A 21,155-nucleotide genomic window follows, 5' to 3' on the forward strand; every position below is an offset into this window, starting at 1 on the left:
ACCTGGAAGGACCCATATGCCAGTATGTGGAAGATGGCCATAAGCTTGACCTGTGTTGGAATGTTAGTGGGCCTGGTAGTTAGTGGCTGCATGTGTTCTTTGTTGGGGCCATGCCTCCTTGCTGGCTGTTGTTGTTTTACCATAGCCTTGGCCACCATTTTGTGTAGCCAGCCAGTGTGCTTTTGCTATAGCCCTGCATACGTTCTTTGCTGGGGCATTGGCCATGCCTCTTTGCTAGCTGTTGTTGTTTGACCATATGACAGGTGACCATTTTGTGCGGTCTGCCACTGTATAAATTATTTTCTAGGGAGATTGATAGGAAAGTGTTATGCGTTTTTGCTTTTGTTCATTTTTTTTTAACTTTTCCCTTGATATCAGTTTAATAATCCTCTAGAGGATCATTGTAGTATATGGATATATGAACAGTGTTTTTATTGCTATGGCCCTCATTACACCCTGGTGGTCGGTGTTAAAGCATCGGTAATACCACCAACAGGCTGGTGGTAAAAAAAAATGGGATCATGACCATGGCGGAAACCGCCAACACATACAGCCACTTTAACACTCCGAGTGCCACGGCGGTAGCAACAAACACCTCAGCGGTAACCACCAACAGACAGGCGGAAGACAATGTACTGCCCACCCCATTACAACACGCCCATCCGCCAGCTTTTCGGGGGGCGGTACCAACGCCATCAAAAGCACGGCGGAAACAGTACTTTGAAGGGAAACCACTCACCTCTCGACACTCAACGAAGAACCAGGACGCCATTGAGCCTGAGTTGCACGTTCTGCCCATGCTGGTGTATCTTCTCATATATCAGGAGCACCAACGGCAGTGACGACGACCACAGTGAGTACAGCACCTAGGAGACAGGGGAGGGGGGGAGGAAAAAGAGAGTGACACACACATGAGACACGCAACATCCCCACCCCACCCTCACCCCCAACACCATACACACAAACACATGCAACAATATTACATATACACCCTATAACCCTCTGGAAGAACGCAAGGACAAAAGGAATGGAGTCAAATTAGTGTAATATTAGAATTCTAGAGAAATACGTTCATAAATAAATAAACAGTATGTACAATATATACAAAATGAGGGACAATGTCCACACAAAAATAGTCCGTGGCCCACTGGGCCATAACACATAGGCCAAGCCCACACTTGACTCCTGCCTCAAAATGGAGAGAACACTGCAGAGGCATCAGGTCGAAAACACACAGGCACCTCAGCCGGAAGATGGTACAACGCCACTGCTCCTGGAGGGGGCTCCATGCCCACAGTGATGTCCTGGGGAGTGCAAGGCCACAGTCTCTCAAGTCTCTCCAGTGGGTGATTTGCCCACTGCTTGGTCCTGGGGAGTGCAAAGCCACAGTCTCTCAATTCTCTCAAGTGGGTGGTTTGCCCACTGCCTGGTCCTGGGGAGTGCAAGGCCACAGTCTCTCAAGTGGGTGGTTTGCCCACTGCTTGGTCCTGGGGAATGCAAGGCCACAGTCTCTCCAGTGGGTGGTTTGCCCACTGCCTGGTCCTGGGAGTGCAAAGCCACAGTCCCTCAAGTGGGTGGTTTGCCCACTGCCAGGTCCTGGGGAGTGCAAGGCCACAGTCTCTCTAGTGGATGGCTTCTCCACTGCTTGGTCCTGGGGAGTGCAAGGCCACAGTCTCTCAAGTGGGTGGTTTGCCCACTGCCTGGTCCTGGGGAGTGCAAGGCCACAGTCTCTCAAGTGGATGGCTTCTTCCACTGGTTCTGGAGGGGGGCATTGTGCCCAGTGTGCTTCATCCTACCAAGGATAGGGTGAGTGGATGCCTTTCTCCACTGGTTCTAGAGGGGGCGTTGTGCCCAGTGTGCTTCATCCTGCCAAGGATAGGGTGAGTGGATGCCTTTCTCCACTGGTTCTGGATGGTGCATTCTGCCCAGTGTGCTTCATCCTGCCAAGGATAGGGTGAGTGGATGCCTTTCTCCACTGGCTCTGGAGGGGGCATTATGCCCAGTGTGCTTCATCCTGCCAAGGATAGGGTGAGTGGATGCCCTTCTCCACTGGTTCTGGAGGGGGCTTTGTGCCCAGTGATGCAGAATGTGGGGAGTGCCAGGTCACAGTCCCTCACCTGGGTGTCAGACCCACGAGATTTGCAGTGGTCAGGATGCATTATAGTCCATGGAGGCAGGGCTACAGTCTATCCGTCGACGGCTATGGCTGCACAGTGGTGGTAGTGGCGGTGCTGGTGGGGGTGCTGCCAGTGGTGGGGGGAGGCTCCAGCCCTTCCCCTGCAGCTTTGGATGTCTGCCCACTGGGACTGCTGCTTCTGGCGGTGGTGCCACTTTCAGCGGTGCTGCTGGCGGTGCTTGCGGCGATGCAGGTGGCGGTGCTGGCCGCGGTGGAGGTGCCGGTGCTGCCAGTGGTGGGGGGAGGCTCCAGCCCTTCTCCTGCAACCTTGGACGGCTGCCCACTGGGGCTGCTGCTGCTGACAGTCGTAGTGCTTGCAGACCCAGGTTACAGCACTACTTGCAGTGTAGGTCCTCTCCTGTTGAAGGTGAGGTAGCAAGTGAGTGAACAGATAGAAAATGTCGATCACGTCCGTGACGGTGCATACCATCACCGCCGGCGTACATCGCCATTGGCTCCTGGAACCCATAGGGCCCAATGATGACAAATACAAAGTTGCGCGGCGGTCATTACCTGATTTCCACTTGTCCCTCCTCACAGGTCAGGCAGCCCCCATTTCAGGGGGGCACAGGCGATGGCACCTAACTGCGTCAAGATGCCCTAATTGGGAAGGGTATGCCCAAACGTGGGTCCCTTGATCACTGTGCCACTGGATTCAAGCTAGCCTGGCTGATGAAGGATGAAACCCTGAAACCGGTCCCAGGATGCTTGTTTCCGGTCCAGGGAGGACCTGGCTTGGCAGTTCCGGCTGGACTGTTCCCATGAGGAACAGGGTCAAGACTGATTGGCATATGGCTGGGTCCAAACTGGGGTGGCATTGTGAACAAAAAAACGATGGATTAAACCCAGATCTGTGACTGGGGGTGAGTGTTTGCATTGTTCAGCACTCCGTCCATCATCCTTTTGTGTACCTAATTGCGTCACAGCAGACATTGGCACATCGACTGACTCTCGGATTCACATACTGGTTCTGTAAATGAAGAAATGCATCATTATTGCAATTGATGTGTGAATATGACCCTCTGCTCACCGTTTTCCTCCCTAGGCTTCAACCGCTGAGGATGAATATGAGATGGAGACATCCTCCAGTGTACAGACCCCTGGTGGACCTTGCGACAATGGAAGTCAGACACATTACCCTAACATACAGACTTGATTGGGCCACAATCCAAGAACAGTGTGCTCAATTGAAACCAGACCTGATGTCAGCTATCCGCCACCCCACAGGTATCCCCCCTCTAGTGCAGGTCCTGTCAGTGCTCCATTTCCTGGCAAGTGGTTCCTTCCAAAATGGCATCAGGGATGTCTCAGCCAATGGTCTCCAATGTGTTGGCCAGAGTGTTGTCTGCCCTGCTGAAACACATGCGCAGCTACATCGTATTCCCCCAGGTGGAGGATTTGACCACAGTGAAAGCTGATTTTTATGCCCTGGGACATATCCCCAACATCATTGGTGCCATTGATGGTACAAATGTAGCACTTGTCCCCCCCACCCCCTCACGGAGAAATGAACAGGTGTTCAGGAATAGAAAAAGCTATCACTCTATGAATTTGCAGATGGTGTGTTTGGCTGACCAGTACATCTCCCATGTGAATGCCAAGTATGCTCGCTCTGTGCATGACGCCTTTATCTCGAGAAATAGCAGCATCCCATATGTGATGGCTCAACTCCAGAGGCACAGGTGTGGCTAATAGGTGCCTCCCCACCCAGTATATGTTGGTGTCTGGGTATGGGGTTGTCCCTAAGGGTGAGTGTGTGTCTATCAGTTGTCCCTCGATATTTGCAGGTGACTCTGGTTACCCCAACCTCTCATGGCTACTGAATCCCAGGACAAGGGCAGAGGAACGTTACAATGAGGCACATGGGCGAACAAGGAGGATTATTGAGAGAACCTTTGGTCTCCTGAAGGCCAGGTTCCGGTGCCTCCATCTGACAGGTGGATCCCTGTACTTCTCACCCAAGCAGGTGTGCCAGATCATCGTTGCATGTTCCACAACCTGGCCTTGAGACACCAGGTGCCTTTTCTACAGGAGGATGAGCCTGGAGATGGTCTTGTGGCAGCGGTGGAGCCTGTGGACAGTGAGGAGGAGGAGGCAGAGTAAGAAGATGTGGACAACAGAAGTAATATCAAACAGCAGTACTTCCAGTGACACACAGGTGAGACACTGTAACTTCACTTTTCTTTTCAATTTTCTGTTGGACATTGTACATGGCAGCATGATTTCCCAATGTCTATGGCCACTTACTGTACCCTTTGGCACCTCTATTTTCACATCTCTGTGCCCCACTCTGGCTCCTGCTATGTTTACTGCTGCCCACTACAGGTCATACCAATGTATAAATTACTGTACATAAGATTTGCAATGTTTTCAGAATGTTGTACTAATACATATTTAAATAAATTGACAGACTCCAGAATTGTATTTGTTCCAAGGGTGTTTATTTAAGTGCTAAGAGGTTGAGGGGGATGTGCAATGGGCTGGGCTGATGGTGGAGGAATGTCCAGCTAAAGTCCAGTCTCTTTGTGTCACAGGTGCATTGTCCAATGGGGCATAGGAAGGGGAGCAATGGCAGTTCAAGGTGGACAGGGTGACAGAGTGGGACACAAGGGTGATGATCAGGAGAGTCTTATTTCCTGGCGGGGTCTTGGCAATGTTGTCTGGCTTCTGCCTGGATCGCAGGGACCTTTTGCGGGGTGGTTCTCCTTCTGCAGGGGTTGGGGTGCTGGTGGCCTGTTGTTCCAGTGACAGGGCCTCCTGTCCACTAGCGCCGGCGGAGGTGGAGGGCTGTTCATCCGTGTGGCTAGTGTCAGGGGCCCATTGTTGTGCCACTGCCTCCCTCATGGTGTTGGCCATGTCAGCCAGCACCCCTGCAATGGTGACCAGGATGGTGTGGATGTCTTTGAGGTCCTCCCTGATCCCCAGGTACTGTCCCTCTTGTAGCCGCTGGGTCTCCTGCAACTTGGCCAGTATCTGGCCCAAGGTCTCCTGGGAATGTTGTTATGCTCCCAGGATCCCTGCAAGTGCCTCGTGGAGAGTAGGTTCCCTGGGCCTGTCCTCCCACTGTCGCACAACAGTATTCCCAGCTTCCCTGTTGTCCGGTGCCTCTGTCCCCTGAACCGTGTGCCCACTGCCACTGACCCCCAGGTCCCTTGGGTTTGTGGGGTTGCCTGGGGTCCCTGTAGTGTTGGACACACTGCTGATTGACGTGTCTTGGGGACAGTGGTATGGGCCCGCTGGGTGGGTGCTGTGGTTGTGTTTCCTGAGTGGGGAGGCTCTGTGGTGGTATGGGACTGTGGCAGGGTAACTGACTATCCAGAGGTTCCTGATGGGCCATGTTGGTCATTGTGATCCAGGCGTGCAGAGCTGCTGTCATGACTGTGGGCCTCTTCTGTGGGGGGACTGGATGTTGGTTGCACCTCCTCTCCGGTGACATTGAGTGGGGGTCCTGTGGGGATGTAAATACAGTTTTATTGTATCTGCGTGTGCCATCTTGAGCATGGGTGTATTTCCCTGTATGGTTGTGATTACCCTGTCAGCTTTGCCTTGTGTGCGTGGTGATTTTGTGGGCTAGGTGATTCTTTCTAATGGGCATGCTTTAGTGATGGGTGTCCATGGAGGTCTGTAATGGGTGTCCATGCATAGGTGTTGCATGAAGGGCTTGGTATTGGGATGGGTGGGTTGTGGCATTGGCAGTGGCACCAGTGGCCCACTGAAAAAGTTCACCTCCCCAGTTTGGGACTCTTTACGATTAGCAAGCAGGAGGATAACATTGTAATATGCTCCATTTGCCACATGAGTGTTAGTCTAGGTAGATCTGGTTCACACTATGTTACTGGAGGCTAAACGACCCATATGAAAAAACATCACACAATTCGCTGGGAGGCACCTTAAAGAAATTGCTGCAGGTGGTGGTGGCAAAGGTGATGAGAGAGGGAGATCAACTCTTATCACGGTGGGAGGTGAAGGTGATGAGGAAGAAGAGGGTGACAGCTTTACAAAAAGCAACCCTATCCCCAGCAGTGCACCAGTATTACCCGCCCCTGCAACCTTGCAATGATGCAAGAGTCAGATGGAGACACCAAAGCAGTATACAGTGACTTTCCCAATGTAGGAAAGAGCCTCTTTTTGAGATGGTTACCCCACACTTTTTCCCTGGTACCCGAAGTGATTTAGACTGAAAGTGCACTGGGTTCCTGCTAACCAGGTCCCCAATGCCAGACCACTTTCCCAAAATTGCACAATTGTTTCCCCAATTGGCAAATCCTTTAGCACCCTCTGAAAGTATCTAGGGCCTGAGGTACTAAAGAGGGTCCATAAGGGCTGTAGCACAAATTGTGCCTCCCTAAGGGTCCCCTCACCAAGCACTTGCCAGGCTGCCATTGCAGGCTGCGTGTCTTGGTGCAGAAAAAAGGGAAAACTCGACATGTCACACATCCCTGTGTGGCATGTTGCCTAACTCTGCATTCAATATATGTAAGACATCCCGACAGCAGGCATGACAGCCCTAACACAGGGTGCATTATATTACATGAGGCGCAGGCACCCGCCTGCGCCTCATCCCTGATGTCTAGTGGTAGACGTAAGTATTGTGTGTTGGTCTTGTTATCTTGTGTGTTTGTCTTGCCATCTGTTTTCTCTGCTTGTGTGCCGTTTTTCTGCTCTTGCCTTTTTAGCTGTCTCTTTTTCTGCCTGTTTCTGCTTTGCGTGATCTGCCAGGTCTCCCTGTTTCTGCCGCTGCGTCCCCTGCAGCCATGCCCCAATTCTCCAATGCCTCCTGCATCCCAGCTGCTCCTCCCTCCCACCTTCCCTTCTTAATGGCACCGCTGCACGGGGCTCAGAGTGACTCCTGACCGGACTTAAGGCCAGGAACCACTCTGCACGCCGAGCAGCTCCACCAAACTGCCCTCGTGCTCCTAACCCCGCCCTCGCTGCTGCCACGAGTTCGAGGCCCTCCTCCACCCACAGGCACCCACCTGCGCCTCATCCCTGATGTCTAGTGGTGGACGTAAGTATTGTGTGTTGGTCTTGTTATCTTGTGTGTTTGTCTTGCCATCTGTTTTCTATGCTTGTGTGCCGTTTTTGCTTTTGCCTCTTTTGCTGTCTCTGCCTTTTTCTGCCCATTTCTGCTTTGCTTCATCTGCCCGGTCTCCCCGTTCCCGCTGCTGCGTCCCCTATGGCCCGACCCACTCACACGCCCATTCGCCACCCTCTCCCACCTCCCAGCTGCTCCACCCTCCCACCTCTCCTTCTCAATGGCGGCCACTGCGTGGTGCTCAGAGTGACCCCTGACCCGACTTAAGGCCAGGAACCACTCTGCACGCCGAGCAGCTCCACCAGACTGCCCTTGTGCTCCCAACCCGCCCTTCCTGCTGCTGCAAGTTTGAGGCTCTCCTCCACCCGCAGGCACCCGCCTGCGCCTCATCCCTGGTGTCTAGTGGTAGACGTCAGTATTGTGTGTTGGTCTTGTTATCTTGAGTGTTTGTCTTGACATCTGTTTTTTGTACTTGTGTGCCGTTTTTGCTTTTGCCTTTTTTGCTGTCTCTGCCTTTTTCTGCCCGTTTCTGCTTTGCTTGATCTGCCCGGTCTCCCTGTTCCCGCCACTGCGTCCCCTGCAGCTCCGCCCCCCTCGCGCCCCCATTCGCCACCCTCTCCCGCCTCCCAGCTGCTCCTCCCTCCCACCTCCCCTTCTTAATGGCGACGGCTCAGAGTGACCCCTGGCCTGACTTAAGGTCAGGGGTCACTCTGCACGCCGAGCAGCTCCACCAAACTGCCCTCATGCTCCTAACCTCGCCCTCGCTGCTGTCGCGATTTCCAGGCCCTCCTCCACCCACAGGCACCCGCCTGTGCCTCATCCATGGTGTCTAGTGGTAGACGTAAGTATTGTGTTTGTTGGTCTTGTTATCTTGTGTGTTTGTTTTGCCATCTGTTTTCTGTGCTTGTGTGCAGTTTTTCTGCTTTTGCCTTTTTTGCTGTCTCTGCCTTTTTCTGCCCGTTTCTGCTTTGCTTGATCTGCCCGGTCTCCCCGTTCCTGCCGCTGAGTCCCCTGTGTCCCACCCCCTTGTGCCCCCTTTCGCCACCCCCTCCCACCTGCTCCTCCCTCCCACCTCCCCTTATGAATGGCGCCCGCTGCGCGGTGCTCAGAGTGACCCCTGACCTGACTTAAGGCCTGGAACCACTCTGCACGCCAAGCAGCTCCACCAGACTGCCCTCGTGCTGCTAACCCCACCCTCGCTGCTGCCGCGAGTTTGAGGCCCTCCTCCACCCGCAGGCACCTGCCTTGTGTTTGTCTTGCCATCTGTTTTCTGTGCTTGGGTGCCGTTTTTCTGCTTTTGCCTTTTTTGCTGTCTCTGCCTTTTTCTGCCTGTTTCTGCTTTGCTTGATTTGCCCGGTCTCCCCGTTCCCGCCGATGCGTCCCCTGCAGCCAACCCCCTCGTGCCCCCATTCGCCACCCCCTCCCGCCTCCCAGCTGCTCCTCCCTCCCACCTCGCCTTTTTAATGCCGGCCGTGTGCAGCTGGTGCTACAGAGGCGCGCCAGAGGCAAGCCCGTCTGTGCCCGTCTGCGCCTGGACCGCGCCCAGCGCCCGTTCCCTCTCGCACCTCCCACATCTCCAGACGCCACTACACCACCGCAGAGCTCCTCGCGCTCAACCCCAGCCGGCCCACCACCTGCGCCCAGGCCTCCCCAGGCACACCCATTGACCCTTTGCCTGCCGCTCGTGCCGCTTCACCTACAATCAAGCCACCAAGCACCACAACAATGCCAGACACCCCAACCATCTCAGCTGCATCCTCCTCAACACCCGCTCCATCCACAAGCATGCCATCGAGCTCTGGGACCTACTCACATCAGCCTCTCCTGACATCGCCTTCCTCTCGGAAACATGGGTGAACCCCTCATCAGAACCAGACATCGCCATAGCCATCCCTGAGGGCTACAAGCTCACCCGAAAAGACTGTATCAACCAACCAAGAGGAGGAATCGCCCTAGTCCACAGAAGCTCCATCAGGATCTCCACCGACACCCATGACGCCCTGGATGCCGCAGAACTCCTGCACTTTCAGATACACATCAACCCCAACACCACCCTGAGGGGAACTCTTGTCTACAGACCACCAGGCCCCTGCCTCCAATTCTGAGACGCCATCGCCGACACGATCAGCTCCCACGCCCTCGCCTCCTCAGACTACCTGCTCCTCGGTGACCTAAATTTCCACTTGGAGAACACCAGCGTCTGCAATTCCGCTGCCCTACTGGAAATCCTCGCCAACCTCTACCTCAAGCAACTGGTCACCTCGCCCAACCACTCAGCCGGGCACCGGCTTGATGCCATTTTCTCCTTCAGCAGCCACATCACCTTCGCTCACACCACCAAACTCCATTGCACCGACCACCATTGCGTCCATTTTTCCTTCCCGAAGCCCACCACCAACAGCATCCGATCCCTCACCGCAAGTGGAACAAAATCTCCAAGGAACAATTGATCTCCAACCTCGCCCAATCCCTACCACCCAAAACCAAAGACCCCAACACCCCCGCCCTCAACCTCAAACAATGACTCGACGACTGCACCAACACCCTCGCTCCACTCAAGAAAACCAGCAACACCTGTGTCAACAAGAATGCTCCCTGGTTCACCGCAAACCTTCAGGCCTCCAAATGAGAATACCGGAAAGCTGAGACAATCTGACGCCAAGAACAATCAGAGAGCAAGTTCACTGCCCTCAAATCAGCCAGGCGCAAACACCACCAGCTCATCCGGACCACCAAAAGACCTTTCTACAAAGAACGGATTGACAACAATGCACACAACAGCAAGGAGCTATTCAACACCATCAAGGAACTCACCAACCCCAAGTCCTGCTCCACCAACCCTCCCCACTCACAAGAACTCTGCGACTCCCTCGCCATCTTCTTCCACCGCAAGATCACAGACATACATGGAAGCTTCGCAACGCCGTCCCCCACCACCACCACCACTGACATGGTCGACCCCATCGCACCCTGCTGCCCCTGTACTGAGTGTCTGGACCCCCACCAACGATGAGGAAACCACCAAAATCATGAACACCATCCACTCCGGCTCTCCCGCAGACCCCTGCCCTCACCACGTCTTCAATAAGGCCAGTCAAATCATCGCTCCCAGCTCCTTCGAGAAAGCTGGAAACACGCCAAAGTCAACGTCTTGCTCGAAAAGCCCGAAGCAGACCCCTAACACCTCAAAAACTACCAACCTATCTCCCTACTCCCCTTCCCCGCGAAGGTCATAGAGAAGATAGTCAACAACCAACGTTCCCGCTTCCTGGAGGACAACAGCCTACTCGACGTCTCCCAGTTGTGATTCCGCAAAACCACAGCACCGAGACCGCCCTCATCGCCTGCACCGACGACATCAGGACCAGGCTTGACAAAGGTGAAACCGTTTCCTTCATCCTCCTCGACCTCTCCGCAGCCTTCGACACCGTATGTCACCAAACTCTTCGCACACGCCTCTTCAACGCCGGAATTCGCCACAGAGCCCTGGACTGGCTCACCTTCTTCCTCTCCGAAAGAACACAAAGAGTTTGCCTCCCCCATTCCTGTCAAAGGCCACCAGAGTCCCCCAGGGATCCTCACTCAGCCCCACCCTCTTCAATATCTACATGGCTCCACTCACCAACATCGTCCGAACCCACAGCCTCAACATCATCTCCTACGCAGATGACATTCAGCTCATCCTCTTCCTCACGAGGAACCCCGCAACCACCAAGAACAACCTCCACACCGGACTCCTCGCTATCGCAACTGGATAACAGCAAGCCACCTCAAGCTGAATTCAGAAAAGACAGAGATCATCATCTTCGGCCCAAACAAGTCAGCATGGGATGACTCCTGGTGGCCGGCCACCCTGGGGTTCACCCCCAACACCCACCACCCACACACGCAACTTCAGATTCATACTAGACTCTTCACTCTCCATGAGCCAGCAAGTCAAGGCCATCTCGTCCTCATGCTTCAACACCCTTTGAATGTTCCACAAGATCTTCAGGTGGATTCCCGTGGAAACCAGAAGAACAGTCACCCACGCCCTCGTTAGCAGCAGACTGGACTACGGCAACACCCTCTATGCAGGGAACAATGGCCAAGCTCCAGAAAAAACACCTCAGCACATCTCATCCTCAACCTCCCTCACCACGAACATATCTCTGCCCACCTTAGGGACCTCCACTGGCTACCTGTCAACAAAAGGATCGTCTTCAAAATCCTAATCCACGCTCACAAAGCTCTCCACGACACCGGACCGGCCTACCTCAACGATCGACTCAACTTCCACAACCCGACACACCAGCTCCGCTCCGCCAACCTCGCCCTCGCAACAGTCCCCCGCATTCACCGTACCACTACTGGTGGCAGATCCTTCTCCCACCTCGCCGCCAAAATCTGGAACTCCCTCCCCGCCAACATACGTAAGACCCAGGACCTCCTGACCTTCAGGAAGCACCTCAAGACCTGGCTCTTCGAGCAGTAGCACCCCCCCTAGCGCCTTGAGACCCTTCCAGGTGAATAGCGCGCTCAACAAATTGATTGATTGATTGAGAACATATCTACAGGAGAGATATGCCCCTGCTATGTCTTTGTCGATTCATAGACATAGTAAGTAAAAAGGGAAACCATTTTATATGCATGTGCTGGAAAGCGGTCAATACGAGTTCCCCAAATACATGATGGCATCACTGAAGATAGGGATGTTTAGTATCAAACATCTCATATTGATAACCCCACACTTATTCCAGTGATGGCGTTATCAATACATGCACCTAGAAGGAATCTTAGAGGTGTTCCCTTAAAACCTACCAACCTCTGGTGTGGCTGCTGACTAGTTAAGGCCAGCCTGCCACCACCAGACATGAGTCTGACCCCCTCAGGTGACAGCCTTTACTCTTAGGTGGTCAAACACAAAGCCTGGTCTGGGAGGGGTGTTACACCCCCCAGATAACAGGATGACCTGCAAATATGCATTCCAAGGCAGGGAGCTTTAAAGAAGCCCACCACTCTTGGTATGTAGATCTGGCTTTCCTCACAAGGAAATGCCACCCCCACCCCACTCCAGGGCCCATTTGGCACCTGGACAAGTGGGAAATGTCATATTCTGAGGGGTGTGTCCAGCCCTCTGGTCAGTCCCACCCCTAAGGTGAGCTGCCTGATGCGGACACTACATTTCAGAATCTGCGATCTTGGTATTGGCAGATTTAGGAACTCTGGGACAGGGCTATACCCACTTATTGGATATATAGGGGTTGTAGTGACCCCAAGGGTAAGTAGCCTATTAACTACTACTACTCACTCCCTAAAACACCGCTAACTTCAGTATTTTGGGGAGCACCTGGCACCAAAGAATCAGATCCTGATGACTTAAGAAGCCCAAGGACCCTGAAGAGCCGTGAAAGCAAAAGAGGAGAAAAGAAGCAGCTGACCTGGTATCGACCCCACCTGCCTCTCTGTATCCCTCATCAAAATCTGCACCAAAACCAACTCATCCTGTAGCTGTTTCTCCAGAGACTCAGGAGGACTGCCTGCCTTTGAAAAATGCTCTAGACCTCCTGTGAATAGTGGACCTATTCTCCAGCAAACTCCAAAGAAGAGGCTCTGAAGCCCCCAGAACTACGAAAAACAGACACCTGAAGTGACAACTGAACCCGCTGTCTCTCACCCGAGTTGAAGTGGACCACTGATTCCAACAAGGTTCCCCAGCCCTGCAGAGTCAGAGTCCATTGTGGTTTCGCCCCTCCTGGACTCCCTGACAACACCTACAGCATCTGCACACACTCCCCCTTTACCGCAACTGCTCTGGTAAGGAAAACCGACATCTGAAGACACCTCTACACACATCGCCCCTGAGCTGTGGAGAAGAGGATCAAAGGTGCCTGCTTACCGGAGCCCAAGCATAGTGAGGACTGAGCCCCGCTGTTGATACAGCCTAGCTAGCTTCCTAGCCAGAGTCTGCAGCCACTTTTTGCAGTGAACGATCTCCATTGAGAGGCATTGGACACCTAATGCAGATTTTCACTCTGCACCCAGCAGCCCCTGTGCCGCTGGTGGTTTATTGTTGGTGCTGTTTTGGACCTTGCCCACCACTCACTTTAATACCTGGGGATTGGTCTTGTAAATCTGTGTTCTCTACCTACATGCATAACTTGTTTTTCCTCCCATAAGGTAACATATCAAAACTCAGAAACTGCACTGTGTCCACTTTTGAAAGTGAAGAGAATTTATATTTAAAGACATAGGTGGTCATTACAACCCTGGCGGATGGTGTTAAAGCGGCGGTAAGACCGCCAACAGGCCGGCGGTAAAATAATTGGAATTACAACCGTGGCAGAAACTGCCAACAAAGACAGCCACTTTAACACTCCGACCGCCACGGCGGTACAGACAAATAGCTTGGCGGTCACCGCCAACAGACAGGTGGAAGACAAAGTACCGCCCACAGTATCACAACCTACCAATCCGCCACCTTTTCCGGGGTGGATTCACCGCGGACAAAAGCGCAGCGGAAACAGGACTTCGAAGGGAAAACGCTCACCTCTACACACCCCACGAGGAATCCGGACGCCATGGAACCAGAGCTGCACATCCTGCCAGCCCTTATCTTCTTGCTCCTCTACCAGGATCACGAACGCCGGCGGTGAAGACAACGGTGAGTACTGCACCTACGACACTGGGGAGGGGGGAGTCAAAAAACAGGGACACATACACGCAACACGCAACACCCCCACCCCCACCCTCACCCACTACAACACACACACCAATACAGCATGATTCATTACAGTTACACCCCTCAACCCCGTCCGGAAGAATGCAAAGACAAAAGCAAATGAGGTGAACGATTGTAATATATTAAAATCAAGTACGCAAAAATATATATATACACCATAAACAAAATATACACCAAGCTTAGTAGTCCAGGTAGTGCTCCAATGAAGTCCGTGGAACACTGGGCCCACACGGTATGGGCGAGGCCCACACAAGATCCCTGACCATGACGGAGAGAACACTGCAGGGGCATCAGAGAGCAAGAAAACAGGCACCTCAGGGGGAGGGAAAGGGTGGGCACCTCAGCCGGTTGAGTTCATGACACCAAATCCACTAGAGGGCCACATGCCCACTGTTCCATCCTGGGGAATGCAAAGCCACAGTCTCTCAAGTCTATACAGTGGGTGGGTTGCCCACTGTTCCATCCTGGGGAGTGCAAAGCCACAGTATCTCAAGTCTATACAGTGGGTGGGTTGCCCACTGTTCCATCCTGGGGAGTGCAAAGCCACAGTCTCTCAAGTCTATAGAGTGGGTGGGTTGCCCACTGTTCCATCCTGGGGAGTGCAAAGCCACAGTCTCTTAAGTGGATAACAGTCTCCACTGGTTCTAGAGGGGGCATGGTGCCCAGAGTGCTTCATCCTGCTAACGACAGAGGTAGTGGATGACAGTCTCCACTGGTTCTGGAGGGGGCATGGTGCCCAGAGTGCCTCATCCTGCTAAGGACAGAGGTAGTGGATGACAGTCTCCACTGGTTCTGGAGGGGGCTCTGTGCCCAGAGTGCCTCATCCTGCTAAGGACAGAGGTAGTGGATGACAGTCTCCACTGGTTCTGGAGGGGGCTCTGTGCCCAGAGTGCTTCATCCTGCTAAGGACAGAGGTACTTGATGTCCTTCTCCACTGGTTCTGGAGGGGGCATGGTGCCCAGAGTGCTTCATCCTGCTAAGGATGGGGTAGTGGATGACAGTCTCCACTGGTTCTGGAGGGGGCTCTGTGCCCAGAGTGCTTCATCCTGCACGTGACGGACTCAGTAGCGTCAGTGCCCTTGGCGCTCATGGGCCAGCGGTGCTTGTGGCGGCGGTGCCCTGTTCAGCGGTGCTTGTAGCGGCGGTGCCCTGTTCAGCGGTGCTTGTAGCGGCGGTGCCCTGTTCAGCGGTGCTTGAGGCGGCGGGCTCCTTTGCAGTGACTCAGCTGCTGGCGGTCCTCTCTAGCCCAGCGGGGCTTGTGCTGGCGGTCCTCTCTAGCCCAGCGGGGCTTGTTTGGCGGTCATGTCTGGCCCAGCGGGGCTGGTGCTGGCGGTCTTTCATCGCCCAGCGGGGCTGGTGCTGGCGGTCCTTCATGGCCCAGCGGGGCTGGTGCTGGCGGTCCTCTCTAGCCCAGCGGGGCCTGTGCTGGCAGTCGTGTCTGGCCCAGCGGGGCTTGTGCTGGCGGTCGTGTCTAGCCCAGTGGGGCTGGTGCTGGCGGTGGCCTCCTCGGCAGCGGGGATGAAGGCGGTGGCCTCTTGGGCAGCAGGGCAGGTGCTGGCCTCTTGTGCAGCAGATCAGGTGCTGGCAGTAGCCTCTTGGACAGCAGGGCAGGTGCTGGCGGTGGCCTCCTGGGCAGCGGGGATGATGGCAGTGGCCTCTTGGGCAGCAGGGCAGGTGCTGGCAGTGGCCTCCTGGGCAGCGGGGATGATGGCGGTCTTCTCCGCCGTGCTGCTCTTCCCAGACTTGCCGGGTTTCTTGTGGCCCGTCCCCACCATGGAAGGTGTCACAGCTGACTCCACACTCCCACCGGGTCCCTTGGGAGCGGCTTTGGTGGCTGGAGTCTTCCCCCTCTCCTGCTGGGCACTGGCCAGCTTTTGATGCTTCACAGGTGGGGGACTGTCCGTGCTGTGGCTCCTTGCCACACTGGCTGCCCTGGTGGCCGGTGCACTCCAGATTCTGGTGACTACAGGCACCACTGGTCCCGGAGATGTTATGGCTGAGGTGCTAGGTTGGGACCTGGAGAGTCGGGCCTCAGGAGACATATGGGGTGGGGGAGGTGTGGGAAAGAGGTCAAGGTTGGACAGGAAAAGTTTTTGGGAGACACTGGGACGGGTAGCTGTAGGGGGTTTGGGAGTGGAGGAAGAGGTTGTGGTTCTAGGAGGTGTTCGTTTGGTGACTTTGGGTGAAGGTGCATGCGCTGGAGGCTGTCGTGAGGTGGATGGCTGTTGGGTGGGTGTGTGCCTGCGTTTGTGTATCTTGGGAGGTGGCGTCACAGACACACTAGGAGAGGACACAGGGGACGTGTGAATGGTAGTGGGGTTGGTGACTGCAAGTGAGCGGGGTGTGGTGGTGTGTGTGCTGGTGATGGCAGTAGTGTAGACGAGACTGGGAGGGAGGAGGGAGACGAGGAGGAGGGGGACACAGTGGAGGCAGTGGATGTTGGTGTGTCTGCATGTGTGTGATGTTTGCGTGAGTTCCTGTGGGATGTGTGGTGCTTATGTTTGCCTGGGCTTCCCTTGTGTGTTGACGTGTGTGCATGCTGGTCTGAAGGTGTGCTTGGGATAGGCTGGAGTACAGGGGATTGGGTCTTGGTGGACTAAGTTGGAGGGGGAGGCTAGAAACGGGGACAATGGCTGCCATCAGTGCTGAGGCCAGAGTCTGAAAAGCTCGCTGAAGGGCCACCTGACCAGAATGAATGCCCTCCAGGAATGCATTTGTTTGTTGCAACTGCCTTTCTACACCCTGGATGGCATTCAAAATGGTAGACTGCCCAACAGTGAGGGACCTGAGGAGGTCAATGACCTCCTCACTGGGGGCAGCAGGGGTGACTGGGGCAGGTCCTGAGGTGCCTGGGGCGAAGGAGATGCCCACCCTCGTGGGTGAGCGGGCACAGGTGCTGGCAGGGGGGGTGGCGGCTGTATCTGTAGATGCGGGGGGCACAGATGTTGCCGCCACCACAAGGGAGCTCCCATCAGAGGACGAGTCCGTGTCGCTGGTGTCAGCTCCTGTCCCCGCCGTGGAGCTCCCCTCGCCCTCTGTCCCACTGGTGAACTCCGAGTCCGTAGTGTCGCCCTCCAGGGCCATGTGGGATGTAGCTCCCTCGTGCTCCGGTGCCACTGCTCCTCCGCCTGATGATGCTAATGCACACAAGAACAGGGAGACCACAAAAAGGGGACGACGACAGAAGAAAGACATGTTGAGTGCATGCATTACCGCTACCGTTGGCGGACACGAAAGACACAGAAGCCCCCTGCACTACGCCGCGCTCTTGGGCTCCACTGTTCCACTGTTCAATCCCTGGGACATGGCCTACAAGGCTATGGACGACATCTGCACACATGGATGACACAGGGGCATGACTAGGTGTACTTGGCACTCTACAGAGGTGGGGTGGGGTGCCACATGGCCTGCCTTACGGAGGGACCTTGCCTACTAAACTCGCCCTGGCCTAGGGAAACCCACAGCCCACCTCCGCCACCCGGACACCTCCACTGCGCGCAAAATCAGCAGGGTGAGAGTGTACTCACCCCCTTGTGGCTGCTGTGATGCCCTCAAGCGCCCATCCAACTCCAGGTATGCCACCGCCAGGATCCTGAACATCAGGGGGGTCATGGTGCGACGGGCACCCCTCCCACGTTGGGAGGCCATCCCCAGCTGAGCCTCCGCCGTCTTCTTGCTCCAGCGGCGAATGTCCTCCCATCTTTTCCAGCAGTGGGTGCTCCGTCTGTGGTAGACCCCCAGGGTCAGGACGTCATTGGCGATGGCATGCCAAATATCTTTTTTCTGGTGGGTGCTGACCTACATGAATTGTGCAGGGGGAAGAGAAATGTTATTACCAACTGCACCGTCAGTCATTGGTCCCCATCCCTACCCTTGCCATGTGGCACATGCATTCATCGTCGTTTCATGCACGCCTCAATCTCCTCCCCCATCTTTCATCCACCCCACTCGACACAGGCATAGCCCATACAGCATGCTCCCAGTGTACTTACCTGTTTGTCTGGAGGACCGTAGAGTAGCGTGTACTGGGGGAGGACCCCATCCACGAGTTTCTCCAACTCCTTCGATGTGAAGTCAGGGGCCCTTTCCCCAGACACTCGAGCCATTGTCTCTTCCAGACCGAGGTCACAGCAGCACTTGCAGTGTAGGTCCTCTCCTGTCGAAGATCAGGTATCGAGTGATTGAACAGATAGAAAATGGCGGTTACGTCCGTGCCGGTGCGTACCGTCACCGCCGGCGTACATCGACATTGGCTCCTGGGACCCATAGGGTCCAATGTTAACCAGTGCATCATTGCGCCGCGGTCTTCGACCGCCTACCGCGACGGTGTACAACACCAGCGCGGTTACCTCACATCCCATTGTCTCACTTTAGACGTCAGGCAGCCGCCACTTCAGGGGCCCACATGGCTTAATTTTAACTGCGTAACACATACCTAGGCCTAGACTCAACACACATACAGGCCACTTTTCGGATTAGGATTCGTGTTCTGTGTAAGCTGTGGGTACGTACCTCTGAGTTGGTTGACTCTGTGCTCGCTTTTGTCCTTCATAGGCACCGTCCGCTGGGACATGTGAGGAGATAGCGGCATCCTCCGGTGTACAGACCGCTGGTGGACCTGTCGACAATGGAGGAAAGACATGTGATCATCACCTACAGGCTTGACCGTGCCACAATCCATGAACTGTGTACCCAGCTGGAGCCAGACCTGATGTCAGCTATCCGCCATCCCACAAGAATCCCCCCTCAAGTGCAGGTGCTGTCAGTACTCCATTTCCTTGCAAGTTGGTGATTTCAAACACCAGTGGCCATAGCATCAGGGATGTCCCAGCCTATGTTTTCCAACGTGTTTTCCAGAGTGTTGTCTGCCCTGCTGAAACACATGCGGAGCTACATCGTTTTCCCTCAGGTGGAGGATTTGCCTACAGTGAAAGGTGATTTCTATGCCCTGGGACATATCCCCAACATCATAGGTGCCATTGACGGGACACATGTGGCTTTGGTCCCCCCCCCGCAGGAGTGAACAGGTGTACAAAAACCGGAAGAGTTATCATTCCATGAATGTGCAGATGGTGTGTTTGGCCGACCAGTACATCTTCCATGTGAATGCCAAGTTTCCTGGCTCAGTGCATGACGTTTACATCCTGCGGAATAGCAGCATCCCTTATGTGATGGGTCAACTCCAGAGGCACCGTGTGTGGCTATTAGGTGAGCACCTGGAAGCAAGACAGTGGGAATGGTTGTCTGGGTCTGGGGATCTCCCTACGTGTTATTGTGTGTCTAACAGTTGTCCCTTGCCATTTGCAGGTGATTCTGGTTACCCCAACCTGTCATGGCTACTGACCCCAATGAGGAATCCCAGGACAAGGGCAGAGGAACGCTACAATGAGGCCCATGGGCGAACTCGGCGGATTATAGAACCGACCTTCAGCCTCCTGAAGGCCAGGTTCAGGTGCCTCCATATGACAGGTGGATCCCTATTCTAATCACCAAAGAAGGTGTGCCAGATCATCGTGGCCTGCTGTATGCTTCACAACTTGGCTTTGCGACGACAGGTGCCTTTTCTGCAGGAGGATGGTCCAGATGGCGGTGTTGTTGCAGCTGTGGAGCCTGTGGACAGGGAAGACGAGGAAGCAGAAGAAGAGGACATGGACAACAGGAACTCGGTGATCCTGAAATATTTTCAGTGAGACACAGGTAAGAGTACAGACCTGCCTACTACATGTACTTTAACACTACTACCTCTCTACTGTCTGTCATTTTCACCCAGTGTATGGTCACTGAGTTGTCACTTTCCCTTACGATTTCACAGATGTGGGTCCCACTGTGTGACATCTGCTTTGTTTCCTCAAGGACTAGAGCTGTGTGACATAGGTATGTTGACATTATAATTGAAATAGCATTTTGTCACTGTAATTGCTAATACACCATTTCAAAATCACAGACTGACTCCAGATTGATTTGTGCTTCAAAGGTGTTTATTCAAGTGCTCAATATTGGAGGGGGGTGTGAAATGGTGAGGGGTGATGGTGGAGGAATGTCCATGGCAGAGTCCAGTCTATTAGTCTCACAGGTGCATTGCCCAAATGGAGCTAGGAAGTGGAGCTGGGGCAGTTTGAGGATGGACAGGTTGACAAAGTGGGACAGAAGGATGACATTCAGGGTGGTCTCATTTCTTGGTGGGGGTCTTTTTTGTTGCATGCAGGGCTTGGTGTTGGGATGGGTGGTTTTCGATATTGGGACATTTGTGAGGAGTTGGAGTGATGGGGGTGAGGGTGAGGGTGGGGGTATGTGATGGCATGCAGGTAGGGTGGGGGATGTAATAGGGAAGCTTTGACTTACCAGAGTCCATTCCTCCATCTACTCCTGCGAGGCCCTCAGGATGCAGAATCGCCAAGACCTGCTCCTCCCATGTTGTTAGTTGTCGGGGAGGAGGTGGGGGTCGGCCGCCAGTCCTCTGAACCGCAAGGTGGTGTCTTGATACCACAGAACGCACCTTCCCCCGTAGGTCGTTCCACCTCTCCCTGATGTCATCCTGATTTCTTGGGTGCTGTCCCACTGTGTTGACCCTGTCCACTATTCTTCGCCATAGCTCCATCTTCCTAGCTATGGAGGTGTGCTGCACCTGTGATCCGAATAGCTGTAGCTCTACCCGGATGATTTCCTCCACCATGACCCTGAGGTCCTCCTCCGAGAACCTGGGGTGTCTTTGCCGTGCCATGGGGTGGTGTGGGTGATGTGTGTGGTGATAAGTGTGCTGATGTGTAGTGGTGTGTTGTGTGAAGTGTGTGGAAGTTCTGTGGGTGATGGTATTTTGTGCCTGTGGATGCTTGGTAGTAGTTTGTGGTGTCTCTCTCTGGCCTTCTCTCGGTAATTGTGGTCGTAGGGGTTTGTGGGTGATGTGGGTGTGTGTTTTATATAGTATTGGGTGTGTGGGAGTGATGTGTGTATGTGTGTCAGGTGTGTGTATTTCGATTTGTCCAATGTGGCTGTGTTTTGTAAGAGTGTGTGTAATTTGAGCCCGGCGGTGTGTACCGCCAATGGAATACCGCGGTTGAAAGACCGCCGCGTGGATTCGTGTGTCGTGATAGTGTGGGCGTATTTCTGTTGGCGTGACGGTGGAGGTTTTGTTTTCGCCAGTTTATCACTGACCTTTGGTGTGGCGGACTTGTGTGGGTGTCTGAATTTTGGCGGATTCCGTGCTGTGGGTCATAATAGCTGTG

Source organism: Pleurodeles waltl, chromosome 8 (genome assembly GCF_031143425.1).
Source record: "Pleurodeles waltl isolate 20211129_DDA chromosome 8, aPleWal1.hap1.20221129, whole genome shotgun sequence".
In the NCBI taxonomy this organism is placed as follows: Eukaryota; Metazoa; Chordata; class Amphibia; order Caudata; family Salamandridae; genus Pleurodeles; species Pleurodeles waltl.